Source organism: Pleurodeles waltl, chromosome 4_2, assembly GCF_031143425.1.
Source record: "Pleurodeles waltl isolate 20211129_DDA chromosome 4_2, aPleWal1.hap1.20221129, whole genome shotgun sequence".
NCBI classification, from domain to species: Eukaryota; Metazoa; Chordata; class Amphibia; order Caudata; family Salamandridae; genus Pleurodeles; species Pleurodeles waltl.
Genome location: NC_090443.1, coordinates 127,987,740 through 128,006,572, shown reverse-complemented (window position 1 = coordinate 128,006,572; position 18,833 = coordinate 127,987,740). Strand labels below are relative to the sequence as shown.

Sequence of the window (18,833 nt, the reverse complement as noted above, 5' to 3'; positions counted from 1 at the left end):
TGAAATCTCATCTCAGCCAATACTATAAAGCCTTGAGGCCAAACAGAAGTCTCTTTGGAACATCTTGTGGTAAAACTACTGTGTGTCCACTTGTTGGGATACTGTGCTCTTGTAGGGTACGTTTCCTCTAGTACCATTGTTTCTACCAGTCATTTGCCCTATTTGAATTTCTCTTTTGTTTATTCAGTGCCTTTTAATAAATCCCGGAGTTCAGTCTTGTGCATAATTCCCAGAGTTCAGTCTGACCTTTTGATTGGTTAGTCTGCTTCTAGTATCCACTAGCCCTGCTTCAATTGGAGTGCTTGATTTCCCTAGATCAGCATTGCTTAGGCTTTTTTTTATAACTTTTTTTATTGGTTTTATACTGAATCAACATAGTCAATACAATACAAGCATTAAGCTCAAGCTGTGGGGCCACAACATAAACATCAAGCAGTTCAGGTATTCTACATAGGGACATACACAATGGCAGTTAAAGGCAGCCATCACTGCCGCAAACACTTAAATAGTCATAATCATTACAATTGGGCACAGTCATTAGGGGTCAGGCTTCTCCACCCATACTCCCCAGATTTGGTGCAACTTTTGCGTGACGCCCCTCACCTAATACACCAGTTTTACAAGAGCTGCAAATAAGTACATGCCATGGATCCACTCCTGAAGAGACAGGCCTGAACATCTCTCCATTGCCTGGCAAGATCCCTCTTAGCCACCATTTGTGCCATCGCAAGGAGTGAGCAGGTCTCCCAGGAGTCTTCCACAGATTCCATTATCCCCAAAAGTATGATTTTAGGATCCAAGATCCAGTGGGATACTGACCACCCACCCCATGTGTCTGTTGACCAAGGACCAGCATACCTTCACCTCTGGACTAGGCCAGATAGTGTGATAAAAGGTACCTGGAGAGGAACTGCAACGCAGGCACACAGGGTCATGGGCCCTACCCATGCGACAGAGACATTAAGGGGCATAATAAATCCTGTCAAAATATTTAAAGTGTATTAGGCGTAGTCGCATTGATATCGCCAACTCCCTTGGGGCCATCATTACCTAAACCCTGTCATTGTCATCTAGGGTACCAACGTCTTGCTCCCATCTGGATCTCAATGCCCCTAAGGGGTCGGGTGCATTTGTAATCAGGTATGTGTAGAGCCAAGATATCTCACCCCTATCTAATCTGTCGGCCACCTGCTTACACTTAGGTGGGCTGAGTTCAGGAAGGGTTGTGATCCTATCTGTATATCGCTTTAAGGCATACCACAATTGCAGGTAGTGAGAAAGTTGGGAGGGATGGAGGAAGAAATCATTCACCAACTCCTGAAAGAAGCGCATATGGCCGTCCTTTTAGACACCTCCCAAAGTGGAGATAATGATTAGGTCCCAGGGTTGAAATCCAGCTAGCCTTGTCGTTTCAGCCACCCACATACCATGCCACAGGGGGGGTAGCCATCGTAAGGGTATCCTGGCACTATATATGGTGAAGTGCTGAGTACCAACAACTACTTGGGACCTGGGTTACCGGCGGAAGAGAGCGTGGGGGCCCCCGGACGTATAACAAGGAGAGCAAGCAGTGGGGCTGCAGAAGTGCGATTTCAAGTCTGTGGGCCCTCTGTCTACCCGAAACCTGTCTATTGTGACTAGCTGCGAAACCCCAATAGTATAAACCACCAATCCCAGCCCCCTGTCATATGCAGAGCGGCTGCACTTCGCAAACGATACCCTAGGGGTCTTCCTGGCCCAGAGAAAGGTGGATACATGTGACTGTTGTTCACTGAAGATTGAAGGCGGTATCTTGTAGGAGTAATGCTGTACTGCATATAGAAAGCAGGGGAAAGCTGCCATTTTGAATAGGGCCCCCAGCACTTGTTAGTCTTTTGACTTTTGTGGCCCTGCCACATTATTACAAGCAGGGGACCTCTTCCTAAGCAATTTCTTTGATTTGAATCTGCAAACAATACACCAAGAAACAAGTATAAATCAAACAAATACACAAATTATGAAATATTTTATTTTGTTCAGGAACAAATAGATATGCAAAATCAAAATTTTAAATTTTAATTTGAAACTTAAATCTTTGTAAAATGTTGCTTAATTTTAAAAAAATGATGCAAAACATGCTACATTCTAGCACATATTTTATCGAAATGTAGGCTCTCTTATTTTACGGCACATACTAGTGATTCAATAGAGGCACCAATCGACCATACTAGTTTCCATTTGTTGTACTTGCGCTGCTCCCACGAATCATAATAAGGATACCAACTTAATTTTTAGCCTCCAATTTCGAATTTCTTCACATTTACAGAACATTTAACATTTTCTGTTTTGCTTTTATGGATAAATATTGTATTAATCTGCTAATATTATTTAATTTTCGAAATAATCACTGAGTTGATGTCACAGACCCAAAGCTAAGAACCGGTTCTTGATTTAGCCTTTGTCTCAATGGATGACCAGGTGCTCTGAACTCTCCTGTAATCAATGTGCTGTGCTCCCATGGTTATGTCCCCTCCTGGCCTGTATGATGTATGCCACTGTTTGCCTGCCTGTAGAAACTGGAAGGAAAAGTATTAGGGAACAACCAGGCTCAGAGTAAGGCCAAACTGGCCATACCGGACATCAGGCGTTTCCCTGTGAGGCTGGAAGGATGGGGGTTGCTTATGTTACTAGGGGTCAGTTTTGTAGCAGTGCGGTAGTTTTGAAAGTACTGCAGAGTTGCTTGTATATCCAACAGTTTTCAGGCAACAATAAAAGTGCCAAGATAACTCTGGGACTTAATGTACCTGCTGGAGAGACATCAGTGTTTTGTCTAGTGGCAGTTTTTGTCATCCCAGGGAACGCAGAGGGTTAATATGCCTGCTGCAAAGAAAGTGTACTATGTAGATCACAGAACAGTATTTTATGTACATAGCTCAGTGAGATACTGCTGTCGTCAGAAAGCTCCCTCTGTTACTGTGTAGTTCATATGTTACAATCATCATCTATCACAGGGAGCTCTGAACTGCCACAAAAGAGCTGCATACAAACTGCATGGTACAGGTTAGGTTAGGTTTTTTCTCAGTCTTTGATTATCCCTATTTCTGCTAAAAAAGGTTTTGTTTGGGTAGAAATAAATTGTAAATTGGTAAAGTCAACCCTAAGCATTGTGTTACGTTCGGAATCCTGAGTTTATGCTTCCCCAGATCAAGCACTCTTAAAAAATGGCCACCAGTATGGATGACAAGTGAATTCTACACGTTGTAGTCACCTTTGTCGACATTTTCTATGCACTGATTTACACACATATGATTCATTGTCTCTGTATGTGTGAGTAATGTAAAGTGCTCCAGCACCTTATGCTAGTAAGGGAGGTGCTATTAAACAAATTAAATACATGTGAGAGAGGGGCAATGGAGAGATGAGAGGCACTTTTAGAGGGTGACAGTGAGGGAATCATTTAAGGACCCCTATAAAGATGGCTACTGGCGCACTGTAAGGTCATCATAAATTATTCTTTAAAAACTAATACATTTGGGTACAATTGTTTTTTTTTAGACTTACCTTACAGTGGATGGGGTGGGGCTTTGTCTCCCAGCCTCCATCTCACAGAGGGCTGGCCCTGACGCACAAATAAAGCGTGGTCGCCTCCCCGCAGTGTGGGGGGCCAGGAAGGAGCGATCGCCACCTATCTTGAGGGATTTTGGGCTTACCTTACAGCTATTGATACTTTGTAGAATTTTAATTTGTGTGAGGGCAATATTCCTAGAAACTAACAATGGATGCACTGACTAGAGTACGAGGCGATACAAAATTGTTACCTGACGAGCTCTATAATTGGAGCAGGAGAAGAGCCAATCATCGACATGTGAAAGACAGTTTAGTTATATCTTAGATTTGAGGTTCTACTTTCATTGGACTAAATGTAAAAGTATGATTGTTTGACCAATAGCAATGTGGGAAGATGACCTAGTGAATCTAACTTAGCCAGACTGTACCAAAAGGAGACACCACACTTTTTCCTAAGTGCATCAATAGGAGACACACTCACTTTTTTTCCTAAATCTTTACTGAAAAGTACCCTCCCTATTGTGCATGTTCCTGTGACATTCCTATCTTGAACTTTATTGCTGAGTCCCGATTGCTTTGCTGACCGAACCGATGTCCAATTGACAAAGCAGCTAGCTGAACCATACTGAGGCAGGGTATAAGACTATGTTACTGATTGTCATATCTACTTGTTTTAGTCTTTAGGTACCAACCGCTAATTTTGATAGAGACATAGCTAGATGTTTTCCAAATTTGTGTTGACTAAATTGTTTTGCATGAAGCCCAAACATGCTATTATAATCAGAAGATTAGTTAGGAGACTAACTGATGATGCTTGCTAAATATTAACAACAGTTTATGTATTTTCTTTGCTGAATTTAAATGTATATTATATCGTTTGCGCAGTTATTCTTGCTAATAATTTGCACTGTAACTTTAGAATGTGTAGTAGCTCAGGCTTTGATTAGATTGCGATTGGATAGCCAGTATTGTTTCTGTATGATTATCATTTGATATTGAGACTAGGTTGTGTGACATTAGCATTGTTAATATAGGGAAATAAACATTCTAACTTTTACATAAAGGTGTGGTTATTCATTGCCAAAGGGATTGTGGTGTGTGAAATTACTGACTCCCAAGATTATTGGTCCTATTGATTGATATTGTTATTGATTGGTATTGAAATTTAAAATTATGGTGGGAATTACTCTAAGCGCAGTCAAAAGGTCCATCAAACCTCTAACGCGTTCCCTTTTAAATTAATGAGCAGAAACCAAATAAGGCCAGACGTGCTAACAGAGATGGTAGCAAAGTATGATGGTTAGTCTCCTTAAGAGCCCATCATAAAGTTTAGAGATAGGTAGAGGGTATAATGGTTTGTCTCCTTATGAGCCCATCATAAAGCATTTTGCCCCCTAGAAAAATAAGCGAGAAATAGCAGGTACCCAGAGTCATAGATTGGGTACGAGAAATTGGTGAAAGTTTGGATTTTCAGATTCGATGATACAAAGGGGAGAGAACATGTGTCCCTAAGAAAGTAGAAAGAGTTTGCCAGAACCCTGGAGCTTGCCAATGATTGTGTGAGGATGTTCTCGGCGTTCTAGTGACAGTGTGAATGGAATAGGTTTTGCACTTGCACAGCTTATGCAAATTGCAGGTGAATTGTGATGTTTGTGAGGGTTTATGGAATTTACGTACTCCAAATGAAGTTGATGAAGGAGTTTGCGTACTCCGAAGTGTGAAAGTAGGGAAGTCATCGAACTTCACATGTGTGTGGCACTTTGTGCTCAAAAACTGTCCACGTGGTTGTTGGTATACAGGCCCTGCGAGGTCTAAGATTCAGGAGTATATTGAAAAGTGTATGAGACACTTGGTTTTTATTGTAATTTGTCTGGTTTAGTAGGTTGATCAGGCGTGATCGACAAGTCACAGTGTGAGTCAAAGTGAGCAAAATAATTTTTCGACTGAGATCTGGCGAGTCCTATGTGCACCAGGACAGACCCATTGATCAGTTGAGAGTAAAATTTGCAGCTCAAATTTTGCTTGCGAATCAGGGAGATTAAGAACAAAAGAGTAGCTGCTAGAGCGAAACGCCGTCAGTGAAAAATCCGTAAGGTTTCTGAAGCAATTGTGTTACCCTATCTGTAGTAAACGGACAAACTGAGGTTTTGATTTTCTTTAGTGCTCACAATAATTTTGCATTAGTTTAGTGCAAATCTGAGTTTAGGAGGACAAGCCACAAGACTTTGTCAGCCACTGTACGTGTGAGTGTGACATCATTGGAGCCGCAATAGGATAGGTTGGTTAGTAAGAATGGTCACACATGGATTGGCGGACAACCCTGAAGTGCAGTTGGTTGAGAAGGTTGGCGAAAGGGATTCTGGGATTGAAAGTCACTTGCTGATTTGATTTAGAATAACATAAAGGTCACAGAAATTAAATTTTTCAAAGCTGTAAAGAGTGCCCAAAGGGACATACGTATATTGCAACAAGTATAGGAGACATTGTACCGCCACAAGGTACACCTTCTTACAATGTATTTGAAGAGAAGTGTGCTGTGTCATCTCTTTGGCTGAAGGAATGGTGCAAAGTGACAGAGAAAGATGTGGGTTTAGCGTTTCCTGCTCCTGGAACATTTAGTTTGAGGAGCTTAGAGAATTTGAGGAGGGTGCTATATGATTCGAAACCTCCTCCGAGGCCAGCACAGTTTGAGGCATTAGCAATAAGGGAACTAGTAGCAACAGAAATTTGAGGAGAATGAGAAAGACAGAAAAGACAATAGTGGAGGCTAGATGGGACAGCGATTTTGGAGAACCGAGACTTTACAAGGAATTAAGTTGTTTCCTGCAATTACACGGGACAGCAAGAGAGAAGAAAGGAAAGCTACCAGAAATACAAACACACGTCCCTCCAAGAATATGGAGTGGAAATCAAAAGAGTGTAGGAGATCTTCAACACTTGATGAAGAGTCGGATGATGATGAGTTCATTTTACAGTTACTGAGAAATCGTCCCCCACCATATGCAGCACAAGAGAGCAGTCCGAGCACTAGTGTAAACCTTTCAGCCCGCACCGGTTAACATGACAACAAGTCCAATACAGATTAATCCTAAACTGACACAGAGCCCAATGCAGAGCAGTCCTAATCTGTCTACTACATCGGCAACTCCAAACCAATGCCACAGTTAAATATCCCTAGAATTTACCCTGATGTACCCATTGTGGAAACTGCAACAAACTTAATAGTGCCACAGGACAGGTTTTCCTGAAACCAGCTTTGGTTCAGACAGAGCCAACTCCACTCCTACTGCCTCAAGTGCAGACACAAACAATTCCAAAGTACACTCCTATAACAGGAACACAGATTAATATGTCCTTACTGATGAGTCAGAATACGGGAATCATGCTACTGCAAAACCCAAATGAGAGAACAAGCCCAGATGCAGTATCTGTACCCGTCACCATTGGTCCAGTCATACCATTGTTTGCCTAGAGAAATAGCAGTGCAAACGGACAGGGAGTCCTCAGTCAGAATTCAATGAGAGGAGGACTCAATGAGAGTGCCAGAGTAGCCTCTTATGTGGGACAGACCTTTGATGGAACAGGATCATTGTTAGACCTTAATCCTTTTGGAGTTCCTCCGAATACTGGAACAGGGTCAAACGTCAGTCCTAGCCTGAAGTTACTGACACCGCAATCTCCAAAACTAACTGTACAACCGTTAACTTATACTCAGCCCAACAACATTTCACTGCAAGGATTGACCTCCCAACAATTAACTGAATGGTTAGATAAGCTGAATAGCCCACAAAGTGCTCCTAGGGGAGAAGAATACTGGAACTTTACTAGACTTGGGATAGAACCGGGTAAACTTATTGAAGGAACTATGGGTGTGTGGCAGTGGGATAGCGATAGGGATGAAAGAGACACTCCGTTGTTGATTTTTATACAAGAGGTTTTATTTAAAGTGTATAGGTGCCTTCACACAGTCTCTCTCTTTTTTTAGAAGTTGCGTATCTACTTTGTTTTCTTCTGTTCTAGGGTCTCCGGCGTCTGAGGACATGACTCTCGGCGATGGTGGTGTCAGGTGGACCGGGAAGGAAAAAAAATTGAACAGTAGGTAAGTTGTAAGTTTGGGGATTCCTGGGATGGTGTTAGTAGGGGAGAGGGCCTAGAGAGAGAGAGAAAGAGAGAGAGAGAGAGAGAGAGAGAGAGAGCGAGAGAGAGAGAGAGTGTGATGCCGTGGGAATGGTGATGGTCGAGGTAGTGGTCCAGAACTGGGGTAAAAGAAAAGGACTCTAATGGAGGATAGGATCCTGTCTCCACTTTCACCCTGGTGAAGCTCAAACTTCCTTCCTTTATCACAGTTAGAGTGCCTCCGTGGTTGTGATTAGTGCTCCCCCCCTTATTGGTGTCCACCCCAGAATTATCCCTTCCCAACCTCCCTCTGCTCCCTCTCTCCACCCTCCTCCCTTCCCACTAGAGCGTTCAACTTTGTTTTGAGGCAGGACCGTACCTGCTGCAGCCACACCCCTCCAGGGACGTGTTGGAATTGTTGCTCCTCGGAGTCTCCTTCTCCGTCCTGTTTCTCGTCTCGGGTTTCCAAGGGTCTTGGATCGATGTTCTCTTACTTGCTTGCAGGCAGGATGCTTTCCGCGGCGTCTTCCTCCGTGCTCCCGACGTTTGTGGTCACGTTCTTCTTCCTCTCTCCGGCGTCTGTCTCCTCTTCTACACCAACGCGCCACGCGCTTTGTCCTTCGACTATTTTCATACCTTTAGAAGCCCGGATATCCGGGTTCCTAGCAGACGCAAGTCCTTCGTCCATGGGACCCCCGGGGCACTCTGTGTACGAACGATTCTCCGCGTATATAGCCAGGGCTTCCGACGCCCAGCTACAGGGTGTAAACTGACTCATATCCTACACAGAAGCAGAACTGCGATACTTGTGCCCGAAAATGACAAAGGAAGCGAGTGAGGTACATCAAAGTCTAGCAGATTTAGCAGAGAAATCCAGCATAGAAATTGAGAAAATAAAACACTTGAAGAGGAGTTATAGATTAGATTTTGACACAAAAGATTTTGAACACATGAGATTCGCAGGAATGAAAGCACACCTTAGGAAATCCTTCAAAGCGTTCAAACATGTGGAGCCTTAGACAAATGGAAAGGCAGATGGGTGAAGAAAAGAGATATGAAGAAAAGGGATTCTGCCAATCTTACTGCAAATGTGCAGCAGGTTGGGCACCCAGTAAGAATTCTGCCAATGAGAGAAATTCCAGGAGGGAATTTTGTTCATGTCCCTTGGAGCAGAAGTGGCATTCTGTCATTTACCAACGATTATGCCAGGTTGAGAGAAAAACCAGTAGAATAGTACCAGCAGACAGGTGTGTGAAACTCGCAAAATGCCTGTGGGAATATTTGAAAACCCTTTTAGAGATAGTAGTTCCAGCAGATTTATGGATTGAATGCAAGAGGAGTGTAGATTGGCCGACAAAGGAACCAGAGAGAGACCCAATTACAGGTGCACCATCTCCAGAGGTGATGAAATATTATAAAGTGATTGAGTTTTTGAGAACCAGAATTTTGCCTAAAAATATTGATTGGCAGCGTATAGACAGAACATCATAGGAAGCTAAGGGGTCAATTCATGCATATAATGAGAGATTGTTGCAGGCGTTTAAACATTACAGTGGTACAGAAACAATTGAGCTGAAAGACATGATTCATTTTGTTTTCAGATTTGTGGAAGGATTGAGACCTGAAATTGGACAGATGATAAGAGTCATTTGAGTTTCTGGCAAGCGAAGGTGATCGATGAGGTTTTGCAGTATGCAAAGTACGGTAGTGACAAGATTGAGTTAAAGCTGAGAAAGCTAAAAGACAACGCAATGGTGATACAGAGTCAAGCAGCACAAACAGGGATGCAGGGAAATTTTCTGCAGAAGCAGCCACGGGAAATGTGGTATTTCAGAATGAGGAGAGAGGCAGAGGTCGCGGAGGAATTGGAAACGGAAGGCGTAGTCCCGATTTGGGTACTGTAGTGGTTCAGAATGATGTGCAGGGAGTGAAGAGATTGTTGCCATGTCACGCTTGCAGAGGGATTGGACGTTGGAAGCAGGAGTGTCCGATGTTGGTACAGTAAGGTGTCGTTCAGCAAACAAGTGACATCAATTATTTCCAAAACATGAGAGGACCTTGAATGAGAGGTCATAATCCACATTTTCAAAGTAACGTGAATCAGATGCAAGGCTTTCAACCCATGCAACAGGTACAAATGCCACATATGCAGATGACCCAGTCGCAGCATATGCAAAAGCAGGTTCAAATGGTACCTAGACGGCAAATTCAAATACCTCAAGCCCCAATGGGGCAGCAGCAGGTGAATCTTCCTCAACAGGTCCCCAGTCAAAGGTTTAACCAAAGTAATAACACAGTACACCAATTCCCGTTACACAGTGAGAATGGAATAAATGATTATTGGGTGAATGAGAGTTCGGATGAAGAAGAAAGCATGCTTGCATCCTCAAATTTGTAGTTTGTGACTCAAGTCCAGTATCCTTACTGGCAAGGAACTTGTTGTGTAGAACAAGGGGTTGATCACCTGCTCATATGATGGAATTGAAATTCAGACAAACATTGATGATGATGATGAAATAGCTCCAGAGACAGATTGCAAGAAAATAAATGAGGAATACCCTTTGATTAGTTTCTTTCCAGTTTTCACAGTAAATGATCTTCCTCCTGATTTGCAAGGAACAATTAAAGTGAAAGTGTGGGATGTGACAGGAAAAGACACAATTTTTCCCAGATTCCCCAGTACCACATGACACAGGACACCATTGAAACAATTCCACCCATAATTGCAGAATTTGTGAACCAAGGGGTTTTGAAAGAAGTGTTGAGTAGTCCATGTAATTCACTGATAATGGGATTGAGAAAGCCCTGTGGGAAATTCAGAATTGTTCAAGATTTGGGGAAAATAAATTACATTGTGTTTAAATGTTGTCTTGTGGTGCCAAATCCAGCAGTGATTTTGTTTCAGATCCCATGCGATGCCGAATGGTTCACCGTAATACACCTGTCACAAGCATTCTTTTCTGTACCTCTTCATGAGGATAGTCAATTCTTTTTCTGTTTCAAATTTTTAGATCGAGTCTACTGTTGGTGTAGAATTCCTCAAGGGTTTTCAGAATCACCTTCCATTTTTCACCAGATCTTGAGAAACAACCTGGAGTCATTGGAAATGCCTTTCGAATGGGCATTGGTACAGTAAATTGAATTTATTGTGTGTAAAGGCGATGTTCCTAGGAACCAACAGTGGATGCACTGACTGGAGTACAAGACGATACAAAGTTGTTACCTGACGAGCCCAACGATGGGAACAGGAGAAGAGGAGCCAATCATCGACATGTGAAAGACAGTTTAGTTATATCTTAAATTTGAGGTTCTACTTTCATTGGACTAAATATAAACGTACAATTGTTTGACCAATAGCAATGTGGGAGGATGACCTAGAGAATCTAACTTAGCCAGACTGTACTGATACCACACTTTTTTCCTAACTGCACCGAGAGGAGTCGCGCTAACTTTTTTTCCTAAATCTTTATCAAGAAGTATCCTTCCTATTATGCCCCTTCCTGAGACATTCCTATCTTGAACTTTATTGTTGAGTCTCGATGTCTTGCTGACCGAACAGATGTCCAATTGAGGAAGACTGTCGCAGCTTGCTGAACCATACGGAGGCAAGGTATAAGACTATGGCCCTCATTAACCCAGGCGGACGGGGGAGAAGTGGCGGTAAAACCGCCAAGAGGCCGGCGGCAAAAAACAATTAATTATGACCATGGCGGTTACCGCCATGGTCATCCGCCACTTCTCCACTCCGACCGCCACAGCGGTGACGACCACTGGGCTGGAGACTTCGGTCTCCAGCCCAGCGGCCTTCACCACACCGCCGGCGGTATCAGGACCCTGCATACCGCCATGGATTTCGGGTGGTTTGGAACCACCACGAAATCCATGGCGGTAGGTACTATCAGTGCCAGGGAATTCCTTCCCTGGCACTGATAGGGGTCTCCCCCACCCCCTCCCCCACCCTGAGTCCTCCCCCCCACCCCCCCTGCTACCCCTCAAAAGTGGCAGCCCCACCCCTACCCCCAACATGCACAGACACACACCCCTACACGCACACATACACTACAACAACACATACCCGCACACATAGAAACAGACATGCACACAGACCGACCCGCACACATTTCCCATACACACAACCCCCCTGCATGCATACACGCACTGACACACGTCCTCTACATACTCACACGCACAACCCCATGCACGCACACAACACACAACACCCCTCCACCCCCTCCCCTAACGGACGATCAACTTACCTTGTCCGTTGATCCTCCGGGAGGGGATGGGATCCATGGGGGCTGCTCCGCTGCCAGCTCCCTGTCACCAGAACACCGCCACATTGAATCATGGAACTTGATTCGGTGGGCGGTGTTCTGATGACGGGGCGGTGGAGGTGGAGCAACCTCCACTTCCCTGCCGACCGCCAGTATGGCTGCTGGCGGCTCTCCATCCGAAAAAGGACGGAGGGCTGCCAGCAGTCATAATACGCCGCGTGGAAAACCACCTGCACGGGCGGTCTTCAGCATGGCGGTACCTCGGCGGTCTTTGAAAAAGACCGCCGAGGTCGAAATGAGGGCCTATGTTGCTGATTGCCATGTCTGTCTGATTTTGTCTTTAGGTACCAACCGCTAATTTCGATAGAGCCATAACTAGATGTTTTTCCAAATTTGTGTTGACTACATTGTTCTGCATGAAGCCCAAAAATGCTATTCTAATCAGAAGGTTAGTTAGGAGACTCACAAAGGATGCTTGCTCAGTATTAACAACAGTTGATGTATTTTCTTTGCTGAATCAAATGTATGTTATTTCTATTGCACAGTTATTCTTGCTATTGATGTGTGCTGTAATTCTAAAATGTGTAGTGATCCATGCATTGATTAGATTGAGATTCTTTAGAAGATTCGGTCAACCAGTATTGTCTCTATATGTTTATCATTTGATTCTGAGACTGAGGGCCAGATGTAGCAAGCAGTTTGCGCCATGCAAAATGCTGTTTGCGATGCTCCTTCACAATTTGCGAGTCGGTACCGACTCGCAAATTGTGAATGCGACTCGCAAATAGGAATGTGTGTCCCCTTCCTATTTGTGACTCGCATCGCTATGCTAAATTGCTTTGTGACCGCAAATGCGGGCGCAAAGCAATTTGCAGTTACCACCAGTGTCACACTGGTGGTAACCCATTCGCAAAAGGGAAGGGGTCCCAATGGGACCCCTTCCCCTTTGTGAATGTTGCCAAAAAGGGTTTTTCAGAGCAGGCAGTGGTCTCTGAAAAACCGAAACCAAATGGTTTTGTTATTTTTTTTATTTTTCAACTCGTTTTCCTTTAAGGAAAACGGGCTGCAAAATAAATTAAAAAACTGCTTTATTTAAAAAGCAGTCAGACATGGAGGTCTGCTGTCGTCAGCAGGCCACCATCCCTGTGAGTGCAGGGACTCGCTCAATATTAATGAGGTGGGTCTTTGCGACCCCATAGCAACTCGCAGACGGTGTCTGAGACACCGTACTGCATCCGATTTTGCGAGTCGGAAATTGCGAGTCGCACCGACTCGCAATTTCTGATTTGCAAAATCAGAAAATGCTACATCTGGCCCTAAGTTACGTGACATTAGCATTGTTCACATAGGAAAATAAACATTCTAACTTTTAAATAAAGGTGTGGTTACTGTTGGCCAAAGTGGTTATGGTGCATGAAAGTACTGACTCCCAAGATTATTGGTCCTATTGATTGATATTATTATTGATTGGTATTGAAATTGAATCTTATCGTGGGAATTACTCTAAGCGCAGTCAAAAGGTCCATCAAACCTCTAACGCGTCCGTTTATAAATTAATGAGAAGAAACCAAATAAGGCCAGACGCGCTAACACCGTCGTAGCCCGTAAGAGGCCGGGCAGGGCCCTCTCTCACTGGAATGCGGTCAGTGGTTTACTGACTCTAAGGTAATTTTAAACATGTAACTGAATTTTGACTGCTGTTCCACACCATTTGCCATATTGATCGATGGGAAAAAGCAAACTGCTACAGGTAGGATAAAGTAGTGCGTCTGGTTGTGGACTGTTGGTTACACTTACCTATTATCATTGTGCGATTTTACTCATCTAACTTTTTATCTGTGAGACCATGGGGAAAAGGAAAGCAATTCCGGTAGGAAGGACATAATTGCAAAAAGACACCTGTATCTAACAAATGATAATTTTTTGCTAAGGGCTGTTGACCTTGGAGCAAATTAAATTAAGCTGGCAGAGCGACACCTTTCCCTTACTATATAGTTCCTCTTGGCCCTCCCTTTCACCTCTTTAAACTTTCTCACCAAGGGCAGCTGGAATATCAGGATTGGCTGAGATCACAGCCCAAATGCAGGCCCCAAACTCTGAGTGAGCCACTGGGGCTGAGCCCTAAGGGGGCAGGTTACCCATCTCTGTTCAGCAAGAGGATTGTAATCATACAAATGATTAAGTCTCTGTTTCTGTTCTGAGTCCCCTGGAGATGGTGAGACCTTCTAAGTGGTGTAAGAGAGTCCCTAAACCGAAACGGGTGCAGGAACCAGGCGGATTATCTGTTTCAGTACAGACCTTCCCCTCTTCAGATGACTCTTGGGGTCCTTTAAAGACTTTTATAAGTGATTTATTAGATATGTAATTGCGCCAGATATATGCAAGTCTTGAGGACAATCGAGCCAACCTAAGCCAACTAAGTCAACAAATAAACTTGCGTGAAGACTGTGCAAAACAGAAGGAGATGATTTAATTGGCCAAATCTGTCATTATGTCCCCTGCCCAATTTCTAGATAGTGGCCCAAACAATCTAGCAGGTCCTCCCTTACCTCATTCTACCGCTTTAGGATCGGTATCAGCAGCTACACAACCCACTGAAGCTGCAGCTTCTCAATCTTCAATACACCAGAATCAGCCCCCCCCCAATGCAAGTAATAGGGATTCAGGGGTGCTCTCTAATACTAGTTCGCAGTCCATTCATCCAATAGAACCAATGATCTCTCCCAAGTCCTTTCCTTAAAGGTCTAGGCCCCTAATGCCTGTACTTAAGAAGTGACCCCAGAGAGATATTATTGCCTCAGACCAAAATACCCTATCTATTGTTGATCTCCTGCCAGCCTCAGGTTCATCTATCATTATACTGGCAAATGTACCCTGCGTACCTCCAGGCTCTCTGGAGTCGGCCGAACCCTTTAAGAACAAGGCTCTGTTTTAGCTAAATAGTAATATGAACCATAATTGTGACCATGCAAGTGAAATTCTCTTTGTAAGGAGTGTGGGTGATATTGGTCCCTTAGAGAGTATCCTTGTGGGTGACACTGTGATTGTGAAATTCCGCAGATCTATGATAGTGGGGAACATACTGTACCAAGCACAGGCGGGTATGATAAAATCCAGCCCCCTGAAGATCTCACCTCCTGGGTTTTTTACAGGCTTTTACATCTAGTTCTCCCACAAGAAAATAAGTTGATGGGCCTAAAGCATGCCCAAGACACTTTGCAACTGACTTTTCACTCCTGCTTGAGAATCGTTTTAATGTATTGTCAGAATTAGAGTCAAATGATTGGCTCCTCTTTGGAGAGAACAACGGGCCTTCGATTTTCTGGACCAGGGTACACATATCCACTTCCAAAAAATTCCTCCCCGCGATTGCCCCGGAGTTAACTCTCATATGTTAAAATCCAATGGGTCAGAACATGGCATGGCGTTGTTATCTTGGAACGTTGCAGGGATTTGAAATAAGTTGCACAATGTGGATTGGTTGACTTTTATCAGGACATTTGACATGATTTGTTGTCAGGAAGTGTATTTTTTTACACCATTACTATTAATGGATATAAGTCATATTGTACTAATGCGATTCTCTCAGTTGCTGTTGAAGGTACGGGAGGACTAGCAATTTTTGTGGCAAATTCAGCCAGGAACCTGGAATTCAAGTTAGATGAGTCAAGGCCTTGTTTTCACATTTTAAACATTTGTTTGGCCAGACAGTTTAATGTCTTTTTAATTAATCTTTATTTAAAAATGTTTAAGCACATCCTATTTGTATTATTGAAGAGTTGGGCAGGATAGTTATGAAGTGTGTGGACAAGGGGAATAGTCCCAGCTCAATCATTTGGGTGGGTGATTTCAAGATCTACAAATGCCCTTACGATGGGGGAAGTATAAGGCAACTTCTTCAGGATTCATGTACTAGAATGCACTTCTCTATGAATGGAGATTGTACAGCTCCAATGAGGGCGGTTAAAGAAGGAAGGCAGGGCTGCATATTGCCCCTCTTTCTTTTCTAAATTTATATAAATTCTTTAGGAACAACTTTAAGAAAGTGTACTGAAAATGTACCTAGAACTGGTGACCAGCTAGTGCCAGTCTTGCTGTATGCGGGTGACGTGGTTCTCTTGGTACACACACAAAATGGTCTGCAGAAACTTTTAGATGGGTTTAATGATTTTATGCTGGGACTGAAGCTTAAATTAAATCAGCAGAGGTCCTAGATAATATTATGTGGTCCTAAAACTCTTAAATCTAAGCCTTTTTATATTAGGGGAAGGCCAATTGAAAAAACACCAACTTTTAATTATTTAGGTTATTTCTTTTATGTGAACACTAAACGGGACAAGTTAATAAGTAGCAGGGCACAGAAAATGTAGGCAGAAGCCGGTGCAGGAGTTGGTTCACCTCTACAAAGGTAAGTGCTTAGCAGTAGGTACTTAAGATGCAGGAGTATGGAGCTATGCTGTATCAGGGAAGCTCCAGGTTGTGGAAAATACATTTTTGTGCAGGCTTATAGCTACTTCTAGATCCACTGCGAGTTTCATTGTACGTTCAGAACTAGGAGTAGACTATATAGAAGATTGCATTAAGTCGGCACCCATATATCTATGGCTAAAGATATGGAGCATCCCTCAAGCCCAGTTCTCTAGACGATTGTTGATGACTGTTTAAGCCTGGATAATATGATATTAATTCCATGGAGAACATATGTAAAAACCACTCTCCATAGCTTAGGTTGTGACATCTTTTTGACTACTCTGAACATATTTTTCTTACCTCCAAAGCAAAGCTCAAACAGTTTTACGAATCTACTAGAGATTAATCTAGACTTGAGGGTAATTAGGACATGCCCTCAGTCGGAAGATATATGCAAATTAGCGCAACATCTAGCATGGAACCATATCTGTCATGGATATGTAATCCAGAACGTAGATTTTACCTTACTAGGTTAAGGTTGAATACAGTCCACTTTTTAGTGGCCTTTATGGTTGGTGGCTCTTCTATTCCACCATGTCCCTGCGATGGGCATACAGATCAATCCACTCTGCACTATATGCTTTTTTGTACATTATATGATTCCCCTATATTGCGCTTTTTGCACCCTATGTTATTGCATAAGCACTTTGTATTCTGTAAGAAGGAGTTAATTTATTTACTGAGCCTGTCATCCTTTGATATTTGTTTCTTAGTGCTTAGTTAAATCATTTGTGCTAGACCATAAGTAGGACCTATGCACTTTAACCCCATTTAATTATTGTTTTATTATGCACGATTAGGCCTTTATTTTTTTTTAAAGTATGAGTTTTAGCTGCTATGTATATATACCAAACGTATGTATCTTTAGGATGTTTAGTGGATGAATTATTTCAATGTTTTAAATTGATCTTAAATGATGAATATTTAAAATGTTGTGCTTTTATGGCCATTTTATTGGCCAAATAAAGTTATTGAATTGAATATATAATGAGAAATGTGGTGTAGAATGCACAGTTCTTGCCTTTTTTCCCAAATCTTCTTGGTGGGGGGAGAAGCCCCCATTCTAGTGGTCACGCTCACTTGCTATGCACCTATGGGGGCTGAGGTGACAAACTTTGCCAGGGCTGCTTTGGGTTCCTAGTCCGGCCCTGGCTTAGAGTTCCTGGAATACCGAGCTTTCCATGCCATGGAAAGCTCAACAATGTTTTCGAGGTGCTAGAGGATGCTGTCACACCCACTCTGGAGACCCATACATGCCATGAAAAAAACATCTTCCCAAACCATTTTATCCTCAGTTACATTTGCCACCAACCCATATTTTCTCGGGAAATGTGGTTTTGTATGGTTCATTGCAGTCGAATGCCTTCATAATTGCAATCATGCAGGTCTTATTAATCAATTACGATGTCGTTAGTACACCAGCCTAAAGTTTTCTAAAGCTTAAGAGTTATTGCACATTTACACATATTTTAAATGCACTACCATTTTGGGAACCCATGTTGTATATTGCACATTTTAGCTGAAGAGTCCTAGTACGTGGAGTCTCGTTCTGAAGTTGACACAATGAAGCAAATATTGCAGAAATTAGTAAAGTCATCTGTGCGCACAAGAAAATTATATCAGACTTCCAAGTTCTTCTTGCATTCTTCCCACAAAGAGTCTGGCATCTACTAATTAGTCCCAGTTTGTAAGTTTCTAGCTCTCACATCTTCATGATTTCATTTACTTGCATTGAAAAAGTGTATAAATGTAGCACAAAAATATCTAGATTTTAGCACTACATCCTCCAAATGGTCAGGGGATGAAGTTCTGGTCTGTTCATTTAGTGTTTTAAATTTGCTTGATTTGATGTTTTGCATTAAACACCCTGGTTGTCCGTCTGCTTTTACACAGTGGAGCAGTTATCGTCTTTTTATACCAGTTGTCATTCAGTGCACATAAACTGCAAACAATTTCATTGTTTGGTGCAGCCAAATGACAGAGATTAGTGAAAGAAAAAAGAGGGTTCCAAATCCTGTCTTCAACCGCAGCTATGCAAGAAAGACCTTTCACTAGAAGTAAGTGAAGGAAATGATTTCAGGAATACCAGAAGGACAATAGGAGACATCAACAAATGCATCAGGTCTTCATGACAGATATAGAAAATAAGCCGTATTTTTCATTTCTCAGTATGCTATTTATTCTATGTGCACAGATGGCTTGCCATTTGTACTAATCTTGACCTTCTGCAGGCCCCTTAAGGTGTGGACCTAGATCTGGGATGAGGCCAGAGAAAAGAATTGAGATGAGAGGTACGTTTAGAAGAAATAGAGGTAATACTAAAGCATGTGGAGACAAGAGGGAATTCTCAGATAGATGAATGGGGAAGAGGAAAGGAGAGAGGTAGAAAGAGAGGTGGGGCAAGTGATTAGGACCGTGGTGAGAGAG

The 18,833-nt window shown here is 42.8% G+C and overlaps 1 protein-coding gene across 1 annotated transcript in view; it reads right to left on the bottom strand.

The window, feature by feature from the left end:
• The window catches only part of CSAD (cysteine sulfinic acid decarboxylase), a 171,697-nt gene that overhangs the window by 31,502 nt on the left and 121,362 nt on the right, over nucleotides 1–18,833 (bottom strand). The window lies entirely within an intron of this gene.